The sequence below is a fragment of the Penaeus chinensis genome, chromosome 5 (assembly GCF_019202785.1).
Source record: "Penaeus chinensis breed Huanghai No. 1 chromosome 5, ASM1920278v2, whole genome shotgun sequence".
Taxonomy (NCBI): domain Eukaryota; kingdom Metazoa; phylum Arthropoda; class Malacostraca; order Decapoda; family Penaeidae; genus Penaeus; species Penaeus chinensis.
The window spans coordinates 27,392,404-27,412,533 of NC_061823.1; the positions used below are offsets into that span (position 1 = coordinate 27,392,404).

General features: G+C 38.1%; 5 non-coding genes across 5 annotated transcripts; all 5 read right to left on the minus strand.

Moving 5' to 3' along the window:
- Window positions 1-296: 296 nt before the first annotated feature.
- On the minus strand, window positions 297-369 carry Trnar-ucu. Its single transcript has one exon. It is a non-coding gene; the product is annotated as a tRNA-Arg (tRNA).
- A 1,869-nt stretch (window positions 370-2,238) lies between these two features.
- Window positions 2,239-2,311, minus strand: Trnar-ucu. Its single transcript has one exon. It is a non-coding gene; the product is annotated as a tRNA-Arg (tRNA).
- A 7,122-nt stretch (window positions 2,312-9,433) lies between these two features.
- Window positions 9,434-9,506, minus strand: Trnar-ucu. Its single transcript has one exon. It is a non-coding gene; the product is annotated as a tRNA-Arg (tRNA).
- A 3,996-nt stretch (window positions 9,507-13,502) lies between these two features.
- On the minus strand, window positions 13,503-13,575 carry Trnar-ucu. The gene has a single exon. It is a non-coding gene; the product is annotated as a tRNA-Arg (tRNA).
- Window positions 13,576-19,661: 6,086 nt separating this feature from the next.
- Window positions 19,662-19,734, minus strand: Trnar-ucu. Its single transcript has one exon. It is a non-coding gene; the product is annotated as a tRNA-Arg (tRNA).
- Window positions 19,735-20,130: the final 396 nt, after the last annotated feature.

The window sequence follows — 20,130 nt, forward strand, 5'->3', positions numbered from 1 at the left end:
AATATGTTCAATAAACCTCATATTCCAATAAATCTTATTAATGTATTGTAACAGCTGAAACGCTAACCTGCCTGGTGGAAAAAATAAAGTATTAAATACATCAAATATTATGTCTCTCGAATTGTGACAATCTTAGAATTTTGGTTATATTTAGGATGGTTAGTCCTCATGAATAGTGATTTGATGATGGATGCTGGAACTATGAAATACTGACGAAATGATGCTCTACACACGACGGTAGAGTCATCTTCAATCCTCGAGTCAGGTTTTGTATGCATATGTAAAACACATTTGCACACCCTCAATGGGACTCGAACCCATGACCTCTGGATTAGAAGTCCAGCGCGCTTTCCACTGCGCCATGAGGGCTTATTTAATACTCTAAACTGAATAAATTTATATCTAAAGAAGACGGTTATCTATGTATATAGCATTATTAACCCAATCACCACGGATTTATGCATTTTTAATTTTTTTTTAAAATGGACCAAACATTTCAAACTGTCAAAATCATTTTTTACTTCTTTTGGAAGACTTGTCCCCTTAATAGTTTTGATGTTGCAGAACATTGTGTCATTTATATAACTTTGATACTAGATATATGTATGATTATTTTGCTTAATGCTTAATATATTCTTATTGTTAGAATAGTGGAATATTAAATGGAAAAACTGTAACATGAGAATTGCTAGATTGATTCACTGTATAAGGTAAGAGTGAGGTTTCCGTCCAGAACCAACTACATCATATCAGCGTCCTTAATGGTCAATCAATTTTATGAAGCTAAATAACTGTACTACAAAACGAGGTAATCATTTTATCTGAAGTAATTCGAAACAATTTTCAGGGCAACGGAAAGAATGGTAAAATAAAATAGTGATGTATAAGTCAACGTATGCAAAATGCATTTATTACTCAACAAGAATAACTATATCTCGGTTTCTGGACTATTAGTCCAGAAATGAACGATTTAATACTCTCTAGTACTGATAAATTATATAATAATTATATATTATATTTATATATCATGTACTTGAAATTTATAAAACAGCCATATAGTCTCATATTCTCATCTATGCACTGTAGCGGGCGAAGGTTGTACGTGTTAAGTATAGTAGCGGTATATCAGAGCTGCCATACAAATGAATGTTCCTTTCTTTTTCCTTCTTATATTTCTTGTTACTTTAGCACTGCTATTAACAAAAAGGTTGTCGCGAGAACCAACTTGTACTTGCTGGATGTGCTATGGATATTAGTGTTTCGAGAAACTCCGATGTCAGAATTGTTTCCTTCTTCGAAAGCGTATATGTAGAGGATATAATGATCCCATTCGACATTTTATCAACATAAATTAATATAATGCACTAGTCAAAGTAAGGTTACACAGCCATACTCGAAGAGCTGTGAGTGAGACTATGTGACGCCATCAGTATTAATACCATGAATCGCCGTAAAGACATATGTATTTATATGTTTTTATGTCTTATTCACTTAAACCAAAACTTTCTGAAGTAAGCCAATAATCCTCGTAATGTCATCTCAATAAGCATTCCATACCATTAGTAACTTTCAGAGAAAAACTTTTTTTTCACTACAGACTTCTTATGAACATTTTGCGACCTGTTTTATATTTCCGATGTCATTACCGTGTGACCCATTCAAAACAAGTGTGTTTAAATATGTCTTATGTGATGTAAAAACGGCAAGACCGTTTATATATACATATATATATAATTATCCCATCATTTGATCATCATCACGTCGCAAAGTACTCGATTAGCAGATATTACTGGATTGACAGATCACATCACAAAGTCACGAAGCGGGACATCAAGAAAGCGGGCAAGAAGAGACAATCACAAACCCATTGTTGGACAGCCAATCAGACGTCGGGCGCCTGAAACGGGTTTTCGTAAAACCATCAAAAGGTGAATAAAAATACAAAACTAGATTTGCGTAAATCGCCATTTTCCATGAAGATTTACATGTTCGCAGAGTTTAAATAATGTCCATGAATCCCATGGTTATTGTGAGGTTTGCCCTATGCATTTATGTTGTGAGGCTTTATTATTTATAAAATATATGTAATTGCATTCTCATCTTAGTTTCTAGATATTTCCATTCGTCTTAATAGTGGAACAGTGGAGTAATAAATGGATATACTGGAACATGAAAGTTGACAGAATGATACACCGCTTGGGTGTCAAATTCGGCATGTACTTGTAAAACAAATGATTACACCCTCAATGGGACTCGAACCCATGACCTCTGGATTAGAAGTCCAGCGCGCTTTCCACTGCGCCATGAGGGCCTGTTTTGCATTTACAATTTAGTTAATAATGTTATGATTTCAGAAGGCAGTATTCTATTCTATTCGTCATTAGTTTATTTGGTTGTATAAATCAATAGTTTGGTACACCCACGCATTTCACAACGTATTCATTCAGTACATAGTAATATACAAAGTACGTTTCTGCTTTAAGTATAAATGCTTTTCATGCCTCAAGAATTATGGAATGATTAATTTGGTAGTGTTGAATAGCTATTCTTCAAAAATGTCCTGCAATTCGTAAGAGGAATGACCGTCCGCTAATATTGTTTCACCTTGATTTGTATCGGTTTATTGCTTATTTTAAATGTGCATGCTCTGAACTATCTACTCCAGGAATGTAGCTAAACATGAAGATATGTTTCCTAAATTTTATACAATCAATTCGATGTTTTCTCTTCATTTTTTTCCTAATTCTGAACTATCATCTAGTAATGCCTGCAATACCATGGTTTTTGCCGTTTTTTATGCAAATCAAAAAGTGCACACTACAAAGATAAACATTGAAAATATATGTATGCTTTATGTGCATTAGTCTTTCAAATATAATTCATTCATTTTACATACAGGGTGAATTTAATTGTACACACACACATCTATATATACATATATATACATATGTATATATAAGTACATATATAATGTAGATTCTTAGGGTTTCAAGCATCAGCATACGTAAAACAGATTTCAGCAATTATTCCATTTTGGAAATGTGTTGAGAGAAATTGGAAGTAAACAAGTTCCGTATCCTTGAAATAAATGTGCAATGTTTTTTTTTTTGTTTTGTTTTTCACTGGTTCATATAATCAACTTGCGTATTCATTAAATATTTTGATTTATGACCTACCCCTCTATCTTGATCCTGTTTGTTATTAGAATATTACTGTTACATGCTTAAATTTGCCTGTTACTGTTACAATCTGATGTTTGCATGTTACTGATACATGCTGATATTTTTTACATGCTGATACAGTATAATTCCCTATATCAGTAGGAATACTATGGTAGTTTTGAATCACTATGTATTTCCTGATTTTTACTTACATCTTTCTGTAAATCGGAACTATTCAAGTAATATACTATATATAATTCACATATTGTTTAAATCATTCAACTGGGAGTATTTATAGGCTTGAATTTAAACTTTCTTTCATTGTAAGGCATATATATATATATATATGTGTGTGTGTGTGTGTGTGTGTGTGTGTATGTATATATAGTATACAGTATATTTTATTTGCAACGGAATATGGCTACTACACACATGCACAAGATTCTAATGATTTGAGATATATGACCCATATTATTATATGGTGAAGAGACCCTATTTTTCAGTTGTCAACTGTGGAGAGACATCGAACCAAGGTGAGTAATGATAAAATATATATATCCTTGTTAATTTTGGGGGGAAATGCTTTCACCTTATGTTTGGAATGTAAGATTTAAATGATATATTACCTAATGAGCAAATGAGCGCTAGTTAAGTGAAGTAAATGAGGGTCAGTTAAGTAAAGCGAATGAGCGCAAAGTAAAGCAATTGATCGCCATGTAAGTAAAGCAAATGAGTGTCAGGAAAGTCAAACAAATAAACGCCAGGTAAGTCAAGCAAATGAGCGCTATGTAAGTAAAGCAAGAGAGCGGTAGGTAAGTAAATCAAATGACCCCAGGTAAGTAAAGCCAATGCCTGGCAGGTAAATAAAGCAAATGAACGCCAGCTAAGTAAAGCCAATGACCGCCTGATGAGTAAAGCAAATGACCGACAGGTAAGTAAAGCAAATAACCGCCAGGTATGTAAAGCGAATGGTCGCCAGCTAAGTAAAGCGAATAACCGCCAGGTAATTAAAACAAATGACTGTCAGGTAAATAAAGCAAATGAGCGCCTGGTAAGTAAAGTAACAGAGCGCTAGGTAAGTCAAGCAAAAGAGAGCCAGGTAAGTAAAGCAAATAATCGCCAGGTAAGTAAAGCAAATTACCGCCTAGTATGTCCAGCAATGACCGCCAAGTAAGTAAAGCAAATGACTACCAGATAAATAAAGCAAATAATCGCCAGGTAAGTCAAGCAAATGACCGTCAGCTAAGTCAAGCAAATGACCGCAAGGTAAGTCAAGCGAATGACCGCCAGGTTAGGCAAGCGAATGACCCCCAGGTAAGTAAAGCAAATGAGCGCCAGGTAAGTAAAGCAAATGACCGCCAGGTAAGTAAAGCAAATGAAAGCCAGGAAAGACAAGCAAAAGACTGCCAGGTAAGTAAAGCAAATAATCGCCAGGTGAGTCAAGCAAATGAGCGCCAGGTAAGTAAAGTGAACGAGCGCCAGGTAAGTAAAGCAAATGACCGCCAGGTAAGTAAAGTGAATGACCACCAGGTAAGTAAAGCAAATGACCGCCAGTTAAGTCAAGCAAATGACTGCCAGGTAAGTAAAGCAAATGAGCGCTAGGTAAGTAAAGTGAATGACCACCAGGTAAGTAAAGCAAATGACAGCCAGTTACGTCAAGCAAATGACTGCCAGGTAAGTAAAGCAAATAACCGCCAGGTAAGTAAAGTGAATGACCACCAGGTAAGTAAAGCAAATGACCGCCAGTTAAGTCAAGCAAATGACTGCCAGGTAAGTAAAGCAAATAACCGCCAGGTAGGTAAAGTGAATGACCACCAGGTAAGTAAAGCAAATGACCGCCAGTTAAGTCAAGCAAATGACTGCCAGGTAAGTAAAGCAAATGAGCGCTAGGTAAGTAGAGCAAATAACCACCAATTAAGTAAAGCAAATGACCACCAGGTCAGTAAAGCAAATGACCGCCAGGTAAGTAAAGCAAATAATCCCCAGTAAGTAAAGCAAATAACCGCCAGGTAATTAAAGCAATTGGCCATCAGGTAAGTAAAGCAAATGAGGGTCAGGTAAGTCAAACCAATGACCGCCTGGTAAGTCAAGCAAATGACCGCCAGGTAAGTCAAGCAAATGACGGCCAAGTAAGTCAAGCGAATGGCCACCAAGTTATTCAAGCGAATGACCGCCAGGTAAGTCAAGCAAATGACCGCCAGGTAAGTAAAGCAAATGACCGCCAGATAAGTCAAGCAAATGACCGCCAAGTAAGTCAAGCAAATGACCGCCAGATAAGTCAAGCAAATGACCGCCAGATAAGTCAAGCAAATGACCACAAGGTAAGTCAAGCAAATGGACCCCAGGTAAGTAAAGCATATGACCACCAGGTAAGTAAAGTGAATGACAATCAGGTAAGTAAAGCAAATAACCGCCAGGTAAGTAAAGCAAATGACCTCCAGGTAAGTAAAGCGAATGACCGCCAGGTAAGTAAAGTGAATGACCGCCAGGTAAGTCAAGGAAATGACCGCCAGATAAGTAAAGCAAATGTCCGCCAGGTAAGTAAACCAACTGGTAAAGCAAACGACCGCCAGGTAACTAAAGCAAATGACCGGCTGGTAAATAAAGCAAATGACCGCTAGGTAAGTCAAGCAAATGACTGCCAGGTAAGTCAAGTAAATGACCGCCAGGTAAGTCAAGCAAATGACCGCCAGGTAAGTAAAGCAAATGACAGTCAGGTAAGAAAAGCAAATGACCGCAAGGTAAGTAAAGCAAAAGAGTGCCAGGTAAGTCAAGCAAATGACCGCCAGGTAAATCAAGCAAATGACCGCCAGGTAAATCAAGCAAATGACCGCCAGGTAAGTAAAGCAAATAACCCCAAGGTAAGTAAAGCAAATGACCGCCAGGTAAGTAAAGCAAATAACCCCAAGGTAAGTAAAGCAAATGACCGCCAGGTAAATAAAGCATATGAGCGTAAGGTAAGTAAAGCAAATGTCCGCCAGTTAAGTAAAGCAATTGACATCAAAGTAAGTAAAGCAAAAAAAGTTAAAGGTAAGTAAAGCAAATGACCGCTAGGTAAGTCAAACAATTGGCCGCCAAGTAAGTCAAGCAAATGACCACCAGGTAAGTCAAACAAATGATCAACAGGTAAGTCAAGCAAATGATCGCCAGGTAAGTCAAGCAAATGACAGCCAGGTAAGTCAAGCAAATGACCGCCAGGTAAGTCAAACAAATGACCACCAGGTAAGTAACGTAAATGAACGTCAAGTAACTCAAGCAAATGACCGCCAGGTAAGTAAAGCAAATGACCCCCAGGTAAGTAAAGCAAATGACCACCAAGCAAGTCAAGCAAATGACCGCCAGGTAAGTCAACCATGTGACCGCCAGGTAAGTCAAGCGCATGACCGCCAGGTAAATAAAGCAAATGACAGCCAGGTAAATCAAGCAAATGACCGCAAGGTAAGTAAAGCAAAAGAGTGCCAGGTAAGTCAAGCAAATGACCACCAGGTAAGTCAAGCAAATGACCGCCAGGTAAGTCAAGCAAATAACCCCAAGGTAAGTAAAGCAAATAACCCCAAGGTAAGTAAAGCAAATGACCTCCAGATAAAAAAAAAAAAACATATAAGCGTTAGCTAAGTAAAGCAAATGTCCGCCAGGTAAGTAAAACAATTGACATACAAGTAGGTAGAGCAAAACATTGCAAGGTAAGTAAAGCAAATGACTGCCAGGTCAGTAAAGCAAATGACCGTCAAGTAAGTAAAGCAAATGACCGCTAGGTAAGTCAAACAAATAGCCGCCAGTTAAGTCAAGCAAATGACCACCAGGTAAGTCAAGCAAATGATCAACAGGTAAGTCAAGCAAATGATCGCCAGGTAAGTCAAGCAAATGAACCAACTGACCGCCAGGTAAGTCAAACAAATGACCACCAGGTAAGTAAAGCAAATGACCACCAGGCAAGTCAAGCAAATAACCGCCAGGTAAGTCAAGCATGTGACCGCAAGGTAAGTCATGCAAATGACCGCCAGGTAAGTCAAGCTAATGATGGCCAGGTAAGTCAAGCTAATGATGGCCAGGTAAGTCAAGCAAATGACCGCCAGGTAAGTCAAGCGAATGACCGCCAGGTAAGTCAAGTAAATGACCGCCAGGTAAGTCAAGCAAATGACTGCCAGGTAAGTAAAGCGACTGTCCGCCAGGTAAGTAAAGCGACTGTCCGCCAGGTAAGTAAAGCAAATGACCGCCAGATAAATAAATTGAAAGAGCGCCAGGTAAGTAAAGCAAATGACTGCCAGGTAAGCAAAGCAAAGGAGTGCCAGTTAAGTGAAGCGACTGTCACCCAGGTAAATCAAGCAAATTACCGCCAGGTAAGTAAATCAAAAGAGTGCCAGGTAAGTAAAGCGAATGACCGCCAGGTAAGTAAAGCAAATAACCGCCAGGTAAGTAAAGCGAATGACCGCCAGTTAAGTCAAGCAAATAACCACCGGGTAAGTCAAGCAAATGACTGCAGGGTAAGTAAAGTGAATGACCCCCAGGTAATTCAAGCAAATGACTGCCAGGTCAGTAAAGCAAATAACCGTCAGGTAAGTAAAGCGAATGACCGCCAGGTAAGTAAAGCGAATGACCGCCAGGTAAGTAAAGCAAATAACCGCCAGGTAAGTCAAGCAAATAACCGCCAGGTAAGTAAAGCAAGGGAGCGTCAGGTATGGAAGATAAGCAACGTGAGTATGCCAGGTAACGCAAGTAAAAAAATGATAAATAAATAAAAAAGGAAAGCAAGGTCGGGTAAGGGAAGCCGAGATAAGTAAGAGAGAACGTAAGTATATCAGAAAAAGGGTTGGTTAAGTAAGATCATTAATTACTAAGGAATAACAGTGAGCAAGAGTATATGTCAATCAAGTAGAGGAGGTAATATCTTTATCTCAAGTAATTCGTGACAGTTCCTAGGGCAACGGAAAGAATGGTAAAATAAATGAGTGATGTATAGTTCGGCGTATGCAAAATGCATTTATTACTCAACAAGGGAAACTATATCTCGGTTTCTGGACTATTTAATACTCTAGTACTGATGAATTATATGAACCCTGTACTTGAAATTTATAAAACAGCCATATAGTCTCATACTCATCTATGCACTCTAGCGGGCGAAGGTTGTACGCGTTAAGTGAAGTAGCGGTATATCAGAGCTGCCATACAAATGAATCCTCTCTTTTTCCTTCTTTTTTTCTTTCTTTTTTCTTACTTTACCACTGCTATTAGCAAAAGGGTCGTCGCGAGAACCAACTTGTACTTATTGAATGTGCTATGGATATTAGTGTTTCGAGAAATTCCGATGACAGACTTATTTTCTTCTTCGAAAGCGTATATGTAGAGGATATAATGACATTGATATATTCGACATTTTGTCAACAGAAATTTATATAATGTGCTAGTCAAAGTAAGGTTGCAGTGCCATACTCGAAGAGCTTATAGTGAGACTACGTGACGCCATCAGTATTAATACCATGAATCGCCATAAAGACATACGTATTTATGTTTTTGTCTTATTCACTTAAACCAAAACTTTTTGAAGTAAGCCAATAATCCTCGTAATATCATCTCAATAAACTTTCCATACCATTAGTAACCTTCAGAGAAAAACTTTTCACTACAGACTTCTTATGAACATTTTGCGACCTGTTTTAAATTTCTGATGTCATTACCGTGTGACCCATTCAAAACAAGTGTGTTGAAATATGACTTGTGTGATGTAAAAAAGTCAAGAACGTTTATATATACACATATATAAATATATATATATCCCATCATTTCATCACCACGTCGCAAAATACTCGATTAGCAGATATTACTGGATTGACAGATCACATCACAAAGACACGAATCGGGACATCAAGAAAGAGCGCAACAAGAGATAATCACAAACCCATTGTTGGACAGCCAATCAGACGTCGGGCGCCAGAATCGGGTTTTCGTAAAACCATCAAGAGGTCAATCAAAATACAAAACTAAATTCGCGTAAATCGCCATCTTCCATGAAGATTTACATGTTCGCAGAGCTTAAATAATGTCCATGGAACCCATGGTTATTATTGGGAGTTTGCCCTATGCATTTATGTTGTGAGGCTTTATTACTTTTAAAATATATGTAATTGCATTCTCATCTTAGTTTCTAGATATTTCCATTCGTCTTAAAAGTGGAACAGTGGAGTAATAAATGGATATACTGGAACATGAAAATTTACAGAATGATACACCGCTTGGGTGTCAAATTCGGCATATACTTGAAAAACAAATGATTACACCCTCAATGGGACTCGAACCCATGACCTCTGGATTAGAAGTCCAGCGCGCTTTCCACTGCGCCATGAGGGCCTGTTTTACATTAACTTTTTAGTTAATTATTATGATTTCAGAAGGCAGCATTCTATTTTGAATCATCATTAGTTTATTTGGTTGTATAAATCAATAGTTTGGTACACCCACGCATTTCACGACGTATTCATTCAGTACATAGTAATATACAAAGTACGTTTCTGCTTTAAGTATAAATGCTTTTCATATCTCAAGAATTATGGAATGATGAATTTTGTAGTGCTGAATAGTTATTTTTCAAAAATGTCCTTCAATTCGTACGAGGAACGACCGTCCGCTAATATTGATTCACCTTGATTTGTATCGGGTTATTGCTTATTTTAAATGTGTATGCTCTGAACTATCTACTCCAGGAATGTAGCTAAACATGAAGATATGTTTCCTCAATTTTATACAATCAATTCGATGTTTTCTCTTCATTTTTACTAATTCTGAACTATCATCTAGTAATGCTTGCAATACCATGGTTTTTGCGGTTTTTATGCAAATCAAAAAGTGAACACTACAAAGATAAACATTGAAAATATATGTATGCTTTGTGTGCATTAGTCTTCCAAATATAATTCATTAATTTTACATACAGGGTGAATTTAACTGTACACACAAATGTATATGTATATATATACATATGTATATAGGTGTATATATGTATATATATATATATAATGTACATTATTAATTCAAGCAAATGACCGCCAGGTAAGTCAAGCAAATGAATGCAGGGTAAGTAAAGTGAATGACCGTCAGGTTATTCAAGCAAATGATCGCCAGGTAATTCAAGCAAATAACCGCCCGGTAAGTCAAGCATATGACTGCAGGGTTAGAAAGTGAATGACCGCCAGGTAAAGTCAAGCAATTGACCGTCAGGTAAGTCAAGCAAATGACCGCCAGGTAAGTAAAGCAAATGACTCAGGTAAGTAAAGCAAATGACTGCCAGGTAAGTAAAGCAAAAGAGCGCCAGGTAAGTAAAGCAAATGACCGCCAGGTAAGTAGAGCAAATGACTGCCAGGTACGTAAAGCAAATGAGCGCTAGGTAAGTAGAGCGACTGTCCCCCAGGTAAGTAAATCAAATGACCACCACGTCAGTAAAGCAAATGACCATCAGGTAAGTAAAGCAAATGACCGCCAGGTAAATAAAACAAATAATCACCAGGTTAGTAAGGTAAATAACCACCAGATATGTAAATCAAATGACCGCCAGGTAAGTAAAGCAAATTACCGCCAGGAAAGTCAAGCAAATGACCGCCACGTAATTCAAGAAAAAGACCGCTAAGTAAGTCAAGCAAATGACCGCCAGGTAAGTCAAGCGAATGACCGCAAGGTAAGTCAAGCAAATGACATGCAGGTAATTCAAGCAAATAACCGCCAAGTAAGTCAAGCAAATGACTGCCAGGTAAGTAAAGTGAATTAGCGCCAGGTAAGTCAAAGAAATAACCGCCAGGTAACTAAAGCGAATGACCGCCGGGTAAGTCATGCAATGACTGCCAGGTAAGTAAAGCAAATGACCGTCAGGAAAGTAAAGGATATGACCGCCAGGTAAGTAAAGCAAATAACCTCCAGGTAAGTAAAGCAAATAACCGCCAGGTTAGTAAAGCAATTAACCGCCAAATAAGTAAGCAAAAGAGTGCCAGGTAAGTAAAGCAAATAACCACCAGGTAAGTAAAGCAAATGATTGCCAGGTAAGTAAAGCAAATGACCCCTAGGTAATTAAAGCAAATGACCGCCAGGTAATTAAAGCAAATAATCGACAGGTAAATAAAGCAAATAACCGCCAGGTAAGTAAAGCAAATGTCCGCCAGGTAAGTCAAGCGAATGACCGCCAGGTAAGTCAAGCGAATGACCCCCAGGTAAGTCAAGCGAATGACCGCCAGGTAAGTCAAGCAAATGACCGCCAGGTATGTCAAGCGAATAACCGCCAGGTAAGTCAAGCAAATGACCACCAGGTAAGTCAAGCAATTACCGCCAGGTAAGTCAAGAAAATGACTGCCATGTAAGTCAAGCAAATGACCACCAGGTAAGTAAAGTGAATGACCGCCTGATAAGTCAAACAAATGACCGCCAGGTATGTAAAGCCACTGTCCGGCAGGTAAGTAAAGCAAATGACCGCCAGCTAAGTAAAGCAAATGGCCGCCAGGTAAGTAAAGCAAAAGAGCGCCAGGTGAGTAAAGCAAATGACCGCCAGGTAAGTAAAGCAAATAACCGTCAGGTAAATAAAGCAAATGACCTCCAGGTAAGTAAAGCAAATGAGCACCAGGTAAGTAAAGCAAATGACTGCCAGGTAAGTAAAGCAAAAGAGCGCAAGGTAAGTAAAGCAAATGACCCCCAGGTAAGTAAAGCAAATGAGCGCCAGGTAAGTAAAGCAAGTAAGGAAGATAAGCAACGTAAGTATGCCTGGTAACGCAAGTAAAAACAAAAAAAAACAAAAAATAAAACAGGCAAGCAAGGTCTGGTAAGGAAAGCAGAGATAAGTAAGCGAGGAAGTAAGTATATCAGAAAACAGGGGTGGTTAAGTAAGATCAGTAAGTACTAAGGAATAACAGTGAGCAAGAGTAAATGTCAATCAAGTAAAGGAGGTAATAACTTTATCTCAAATAATTCGGGACAGTTGCAAGGGAAACGGAAAGAATGGTAAATAAAATAGTGATGTATAGTTTAGCGTATGCAAAATGCATTTATTACTCAACAAGGGAAACTATATTTCGGTTTCTGGACCATTAGTCCAGAAATGAACTATTTATTTTTCTAGTACTGTTAATTATATGAACGTTGTACTTGAAATTTATTTAAAAAAAAAAAAAAAAAAAAAAAAAAAAAACCATATAGTCTTATATACTCATCTATGCACTGTAGCGGGCGAAGGTTGTACGCGTTAAGTATAGTAGCGGTATACCACAGCTGCTATACAATTGAATCTTTCTTTTTTTTTTCTTGTTACTTTATCACTGCTATTAACAAAAGGGTTGTTGCGAGAACCAACTTGTACTTGCTGGATGTGCTATGGATACTAGTGTTTCGAGAAACTCCGATGTCAGAATCGCTTTCTTCTTCGAAAGCTTATATGTAGAGGATATAATGATCCCATTCGACATTTTGTCAACAGAAATTAAAGTAATGCGCTAGTCAAAGTAAGTTTGCAAAGCCATACTCGAACAGCTGTGAGTGAGACTATGAAGACATATGTATTTATATGTGTTTATGTTTTTGTCACTTCAATCAAAACTTTCTGAAGTAAGCCAATAATCCTCGTAATATCATCTCAATAAGTATTCCATACCATAAGTAACTTTCAGAGAAAAAAGCTTTTTTTCATTACAAACTTCTTATAAAAAAAATTGCGTCCTGCTTTATATTTCCGATGTCATTACCGTGTGACCCATTCAAAACAATTGTGTTGAAATATATCCTATGTGATGTAAAAAAAAAAAAAAAAAAAAAAAAGGCAAGAACTTTTAAATACATATATATATATATAAATTTACATAAAACGGAAGTCACACCCTACAACTCATCACCACGGCACAAAGTACTCGATTAGCAGATATTACTGGATTGACAGATCACATCACAAAGACACGAAGCGGGATGTCAAGAAAGAGGGCAACAAGAGACAATCACAAACCCATTGTTGGACAGCCAATCAGACGTCGGGCGCCAGAATCGGGTTTTCGCAAAACCATCAAAAGGTGAATGAAAATACTAAACTAGATTTGCGTAAATCGCCATCTTTCATGAAGATTTACATGTTCGCAGAGCTTAAATAATGTCCATGAAACTCATGGTTATTATTGTGAGGTTTGCCCTATGCATTTATGTTGTGAGGCTTTATTACTTTTAAAATATATGTAATTGCATTTTCATCTTTGTTTCGAGATGTTTCCCTTCTTCTTAAAAGTGGAACAGTGGAATAATAAATGGATATACTGGAACATGAAAGTTGACAGAATGATACACCGCTTGGATGTCTAATTCGGCATGTACTTCTAAAACAGATGATTACACCCTCAACGGGACTCGAACCCATGACCTCTGGATTAGAAGTCCAGCGCGCTTTCCACTGCGCCATGAGGGCCTGTTTTGCATTTTCAATTTGGCTAATAATGTTATGATTTCATTTTACCCGACCTTGCTTTCCTGTTTTTTTTTTTTTTTTGTTTGTTTTTTACTTGCGTCACCTGGCATACTCACATTCCTTGTCTTCCTTACCTGACGCTCACTTGCTTTACTTACCTGACGCCAATTTTCTTTATTTACCTGGCGCTCTTTTGCTTTACTTACCTAGCGGCCATTTGCTTTACTTACCTGGCGGTCATTTGCTTTACTTACCTAGCGGCCATTTGATTTACTTACCTGGCGGTCATTTGCTTGACTTACCTGGTGGTCATTGCTTGACTTACCAGTCGGTCATTCGCTTTACTTACCTGCCCCTCATCTGCTTGACTTACCAGTCGGTCATTCGCTTTACTTACCTGCCCCTCATCTGCTTGACTTACGTGGCGGTCATTTGCTTTACTGACCTGGCGGTCATTTGCTTTACTTACCTGGCACTATTTTGCTTTACTTACTTGGCGGTCAATTGCTTTACTTAACTGGCGGTCATTTGCTTGACTTACCTGGTGGTCATTTGCTTTACTTACCAGACCCTCATTTGCTTTACTTACCTAGCGACCATTTGCTTTACTTACCTAGCGACCATTTGCTTTACTTACCTGGGGGTCATTTGCGACCTCCCTGGCGGTTATTTGCTTGACTTACCAGGTGGTTATTTGCTTTACCTACCTAGCGGTTATTCGCTTTTCTTACATGGCGATCATCTGCTTGACTTACCTGGCGGTTATTTGCTTGACTTACCTTGTGGTCATTTGCTTAACTTACCTGGCGGTCATTTGCTTGACTTACCTGGCGGTCTTTCTCCTTACTTACCTGGCGGTCATTTGCTTGACTTACCTGGCGGTCATTTTCTTGACTTACTTGGCGGTTATTTGCTTGACTTACCTGGTGATTATTTGCTTTACTTAACTCGCGGTCATTTCCTTTACTTACCTGGTAGTCATTCGCTTTACTGACCTGGTAGTCATTTGCTTTACTTACCTGGCACTCTTTTGCTTTACTTACTTGGCAGTCAATTGCTTTACTAACCTGGCGGTAATTTGCTTTACTTACCTTGCGGTCATATGCTTTACTTACCAGGCAATCATTTGCTTGACTGACCTGGCGGTCATTTGCTTTACTTACCTGGCGGTTATTTGCTTACTTACCCAGCGCTCTTTTGCTTTACTTACCTGGCAGTCATTTGCTTGACTTACCTGGCGGTCTTTCTCTTTACTTACCTGGCGGTCATTTGCTTGACTTACCTGGCGGTTATTTTCTTGACTTACTTGGCGGTCATTTTCTTGACTTACTTGGCGGTTATTTGCTTGACTTGCCTGGTGATTATTTGCTTTACTTAACTCGCGGTCATTTCCTTTACTTACCTGGTAGTCATTCGCTTTACTGACCTGGTAGTGATTTGCTTTACTTACCTGGCACTCTTTTGCTTTACTTACTTGGCAGTCAATTGCTTTACTTACCTGGCGGTAATTTGCTTTACTTACCTTGCGGTCATATGCTTTGCTTACCAGGCAATCATTTGCTTGACTGACCTGGCGGTCATTTTCTTTACTTACCTGGCGGTTATTTGCTTACTTACCCGGCGCTCTTTTGCTTTACTTACCTGGCAGTCATTTGCGTTACTTAACTGGTGGTCATTTGCTTTACCTACCTGGCGGTCATTTGCCTGACTTACCTAGCGGTCATTTGCCTTACTTACCTGACGCTCACTTGCTTTACTTACCTGACGCCCATTTGCTTTATTTACCAGGCGCTCTTTTGCTTTACCTACCTGGGGTCATTCGCTTTACTTACCTGGCGGTCAGTCGCTTTACTTACCTGGCGGTCATTTGCTATACTTACCTGGCGGTCATTTGCTTGACTTACCTAGTGGTCATTGCTTGACTTACCAGTCGGTCATTCGCTTTACTTACCTGCCCCTCATCTGCTTGACTTACCTGGCGGTCATTTGCTTTACTGACCTGACGGTCATTTGCTTTACTTACCTGGCACTTTTTTGCTTTACTTACTTAGCGGTCAATTGCTTTACTTAACTGGCGGTCATTTGCTTTACTTACCTGGCGGTCATTTGCTTTACTTACCTGACCCTCATTTGCTTTACTTACCTAGCGACCATTTGCTTTACTTACCTGGGGGTCATTTGCGACCTACCTGGCGGTTATTTGCTTGACTTACCAGGTGGTTATTTGCTTTACTTTCCTGGCGGTCATTCGCTTTTCTTACCTGGCGATCATTTTCTTGACTTACCTGGCGGTTATTTGCTTGACTTCCCTAGTGGTCATTTGCTTAACTTACCTGGCGGTCATTTGCTTGACTTACCTGGCGGTCTTTCTCTTTACTTACCTGGCGGTCATTTGCTTGACTTACCTGGCGGTCATTTTCTTGACTTACTTGGCGGTTATTTGCTTGACTTACCTGGTTATTATTTGCTTTACTTAACTCGCGGTCATTTCCTTTACTTACCTGGTAGTCATTCTCTTTATTGACCTGGTAGTCATTTGCTTTACTTACCTGGCACTCTTTTGCTTTACTTACTTGGCAGTCAATTGCTTTACTTTACTGGCGGTAATTTGCTTTACTTAACTCGCGGTCATTTCCTTTACTTACCTGGTAGTCATTCTCTTTATTGACCTGGTAGTCATTTGCTTTACTTACCTGGCACTCTTTTGCTTTACTTACTTGGCAGTCAATTGCTTTACTTTACTGGCGGTAATTTGCTTTACTTACCTAGCGGTCATATGCATTTGCGTTACTTACCTGGCGGTTATTTGCTTGACTTACCTGGGACTCATTCGCTTGACTTACCTGGCGGTCATTCGTTTGACTTACCTGGCGGTCATTTGCTTGACTTACCTGGCGACCATTTGCTTGAATTACCTGGCGTCCATTCACATTACTTACCCTGCAGTCATTTGCTTGATTTACCTGGCGTTCATTTGCTTGACTTACCTGGCGGTCATTTGCTTGACTTACCTGGTGGTCATTTGCTTTACTTACCTGGCGGTCATTTGTTTGACTTACCTTGGAGTCATTCGCTTGACTTACCTGGCGGTCATTAGCTTGACTTACCTGGCGGTCATTAGCTTGACTTACCTGGCGGTCATTTGCTTGACTTACCTGGGAGTCATTTGCTTGACTTAGCAGACGGTCATTTGCTTTACTTACCTGGCGATTATTTGCTTTACTTACCTGGCGTCATTTGCTTTACTTACCTGGCAGTCATTTGCTTTACTTACCTGGCGGTTATTTGCTTTTCTTACCTGGCGCTCATTTGCTTCATTACCTGGCGTTTTTTTTTTATTTTATTTTACTTACCTAGCGCTCATTAGCTTTACTTAACTGGTGGTCATTTGGTTTATTTACCTGGCAGTCATTTGTTTTACTTACCTGGCGGTTATTCGCTTTACTTATCTGGTAGTCATTCGCTTGACATACCTGGCGGTCATTTGCTTTACTTACCCGGCGGTCATTTGCTTTATTTATCTGGCGCTCATTGGCTTTACTTACCTGGCACTCATTGGCTTTACTTACCTGGCGCTCATTTGCTCATTCGCTCATTAGGTAATATAACATTTAAATCTTACATTCCAAACATAAGGTGAAAGCATTTCCCCCAAAAAATTAACAAGGGTATATCATTTTCATCATTACTCACTTTAGTTCGATTTCTCGCCACAGTTGACAACTGAGAAATAGGGTCTTTTCCCCATCTAATAATATGGAAAAGGCATTGGTACTAAAGACATTTCAAGGGTTAAGCATATTAAAATTACATATATCATTAAAAGTCATTAAAATCTTGCATTTGTGGTTATTATATGTAAAGCACATCCCCTATAAGTATAGTGAATTTAAAATGAAGGCTCTTATTAATTTTTATAATGAATTTTCTCTCAGTATTAATATTCTTAATTATTTTATTCTCTTTTATTGAAATTTTGGAGAAATTAAAGGAGAATTTACAAATGGAGAACTGACACTGAATCATTGATTGAGAAGGTAGACTGGTGTTTCATTTAAGGTTCCAAATGCCATGGTGCATGCAAACTAATATATACACACTCAATAGGACTCCATCCCATGACCTCTGAATTAGAAATCCAGAGCGCTTTCTACTACGCCGTGAAGGTTTGAGCTGAATTTAGATGGTCATTGAACAACACAAGAAAATACCTTATTCTGAAACACCCTTACCTTCTAAAATAAACGAAATTCTGCATCTTTTCAATTTAATTTCGAAGATATTACCTAATGTCTTGATATAAATGAACCCAAGGTTGTTAATCCAAAATTTAGGAAGCCCTTATTTATATATGCATGTGTGTAGTAGCCATATTCCGTTGCAAATAAAATATACTTTATAATATATATATATATATATATATATATAAAACATCGAATTGATTATATAAAATTTAGGAAACATATCTTCATGTTTAGCTAACAATCCTGGAGTAGATAGTTCAGAGCATACTCATTTAAAATAAGTATAAACCGATACAAATCAAGGTGAACCAATATTAGCGGACGGTCGTTCCTCTTACGAATTACAGGACATTTTTGAAGTATAACTATTCAGCACTACTAAATTCATCGCTCCATAATTCTAGAGATATGAAAAGCATTTATACTTAAAGAAGAAACGTACTTTGTGCATTACTAGGCACTGAATGAATACGTCGTGAAATGCGTGGGTGTACCAAACTATTGATTTATACAACCAAATAAACTATCAGAAAACAAGGGTGGTTAAGTAAGATCATTAAGTACTAAGGAACAACAGTGAGCAAGCGTATATGTCAATCAAGTAGAGGAGGTAATGTCGTTATCTCAAGTAATTCCTGACAGTTGCAAGGGCAACGAAAAGAATGGTAAAATAAATGAGTGATGTATAGTTCGGCGTATGTAAAATGCATTTATTACTCAACAAGGGAAACTATATCTCGGTTTCTGGACTATTTGTCCAGAAATGAACTATTTAATATTCTCTACTACTGATAAATTATATAAACCCTGTACTTGAAATTTATAAAAACAGCCATATAGTCTCATATACTCATCTATGCACTGTAGCGGGCAAAGGTTGTACGCGTTAAGTATAGAAGCAGTATACCAGAGCTGCCATACAAATGAATCTTCCTTTCTTTTTTCGTTTTTTTCTTGTTACTTTAGCACTGCTATTAACAAAAGGATTGTCGCAAGAACCAACTTGTACTTGCTGGATGTGCTATGGATACTAGTGTTACGAGGAATTCCGATGTAAGAATTGTTTTCTTCGAAAGCGTATATATAGAGGATATAATGATCCCATTCGACATTTTGTCAACAGAAATTAATATAATGCTGTGAGTGAGACCATGTGACGTCATCAGTATTAATACCATGAATCGCCATTAAGACATGTGTATTTATGTTTTTATTTTTTCTCTTAAAGCAAAACTTTCTGAAGTAAGCCAATAATCCTCGTAATATCATCTCAATAAGCTTTCCATACCATTAGTAACCTTCAGAGAAAAAACTACAGACTTATGAACATTTTGCGTCCTGTTTTATATTTCCGATGCCATTACCGTGTGACCCATTCAAAACAATTGTGTTGAAATATATCCTATGTGATGTAAAAAAGGCAAGAAGATTTATATATATTTATATATAAATATAATTTTCCCATCATTTCTAATATCTTTTATCTACCGAATCGGAAGTCACACCCTACAACTCTGTCATTACTATATCATCACCACGTCACAAAGTACTCGATTAGTAGATATTACTGGATTGACAGATCACATCACATAGACACGAAGCGAGACGTTAAGAAAGAGGGCAACAAGAGACAAACAAACCCATTGTTGGACAGCCAATCAAACGTCGGGCGCCAGAAACGTTTTTTTTTTTTTTTTTTTTTTTTTTTTTTTTTTTTTTGTAAAATCATCAAGAGGTGAATAAAAACTACAAAACTAAATACGCGTAAATCGCCATCTTCCATGAAGATTTACATGTTCGCAGAGCTTGGGTGTCGGCATGTACTTGTAAAACAAATGATTACACCCTCAATGGGACTCGAACCCATGGCCTCTGGATTAGAAGTCCAGCGCGCTTTCCACTGCGCCATAAGGGCCTGTTTCACCTTTTCAATTTGGTTAATAATGTTAGGATTTGAGAAGGCAGTATTCTATTTTGAATCATTAGTTTATTTGGTTGTATAAGTCAATAGTTTGGTACACCCACGCATTTCACGTATTCATTCAGTGCATAGTAATATACAAAGTACGTTTCTGCTTTAAGTATAAATGCTTTTCATATCTCAAGAATTACGGAATGATGAACTTGGTAGTACCGAATAGTTACTCTTCAAAAATGTCCTGCAATTCGTAAGAGGAACGACCACCCGCTAGTATTGGTTCACCTTGATTTGTATCGGGTTATTGCTTATTTTAAATGGGTATGCTCTGAACTATCTACCTAAATTTTATACAATCAATTCGATGTTTTTTCTTCCTTTTTCCTAATTCAG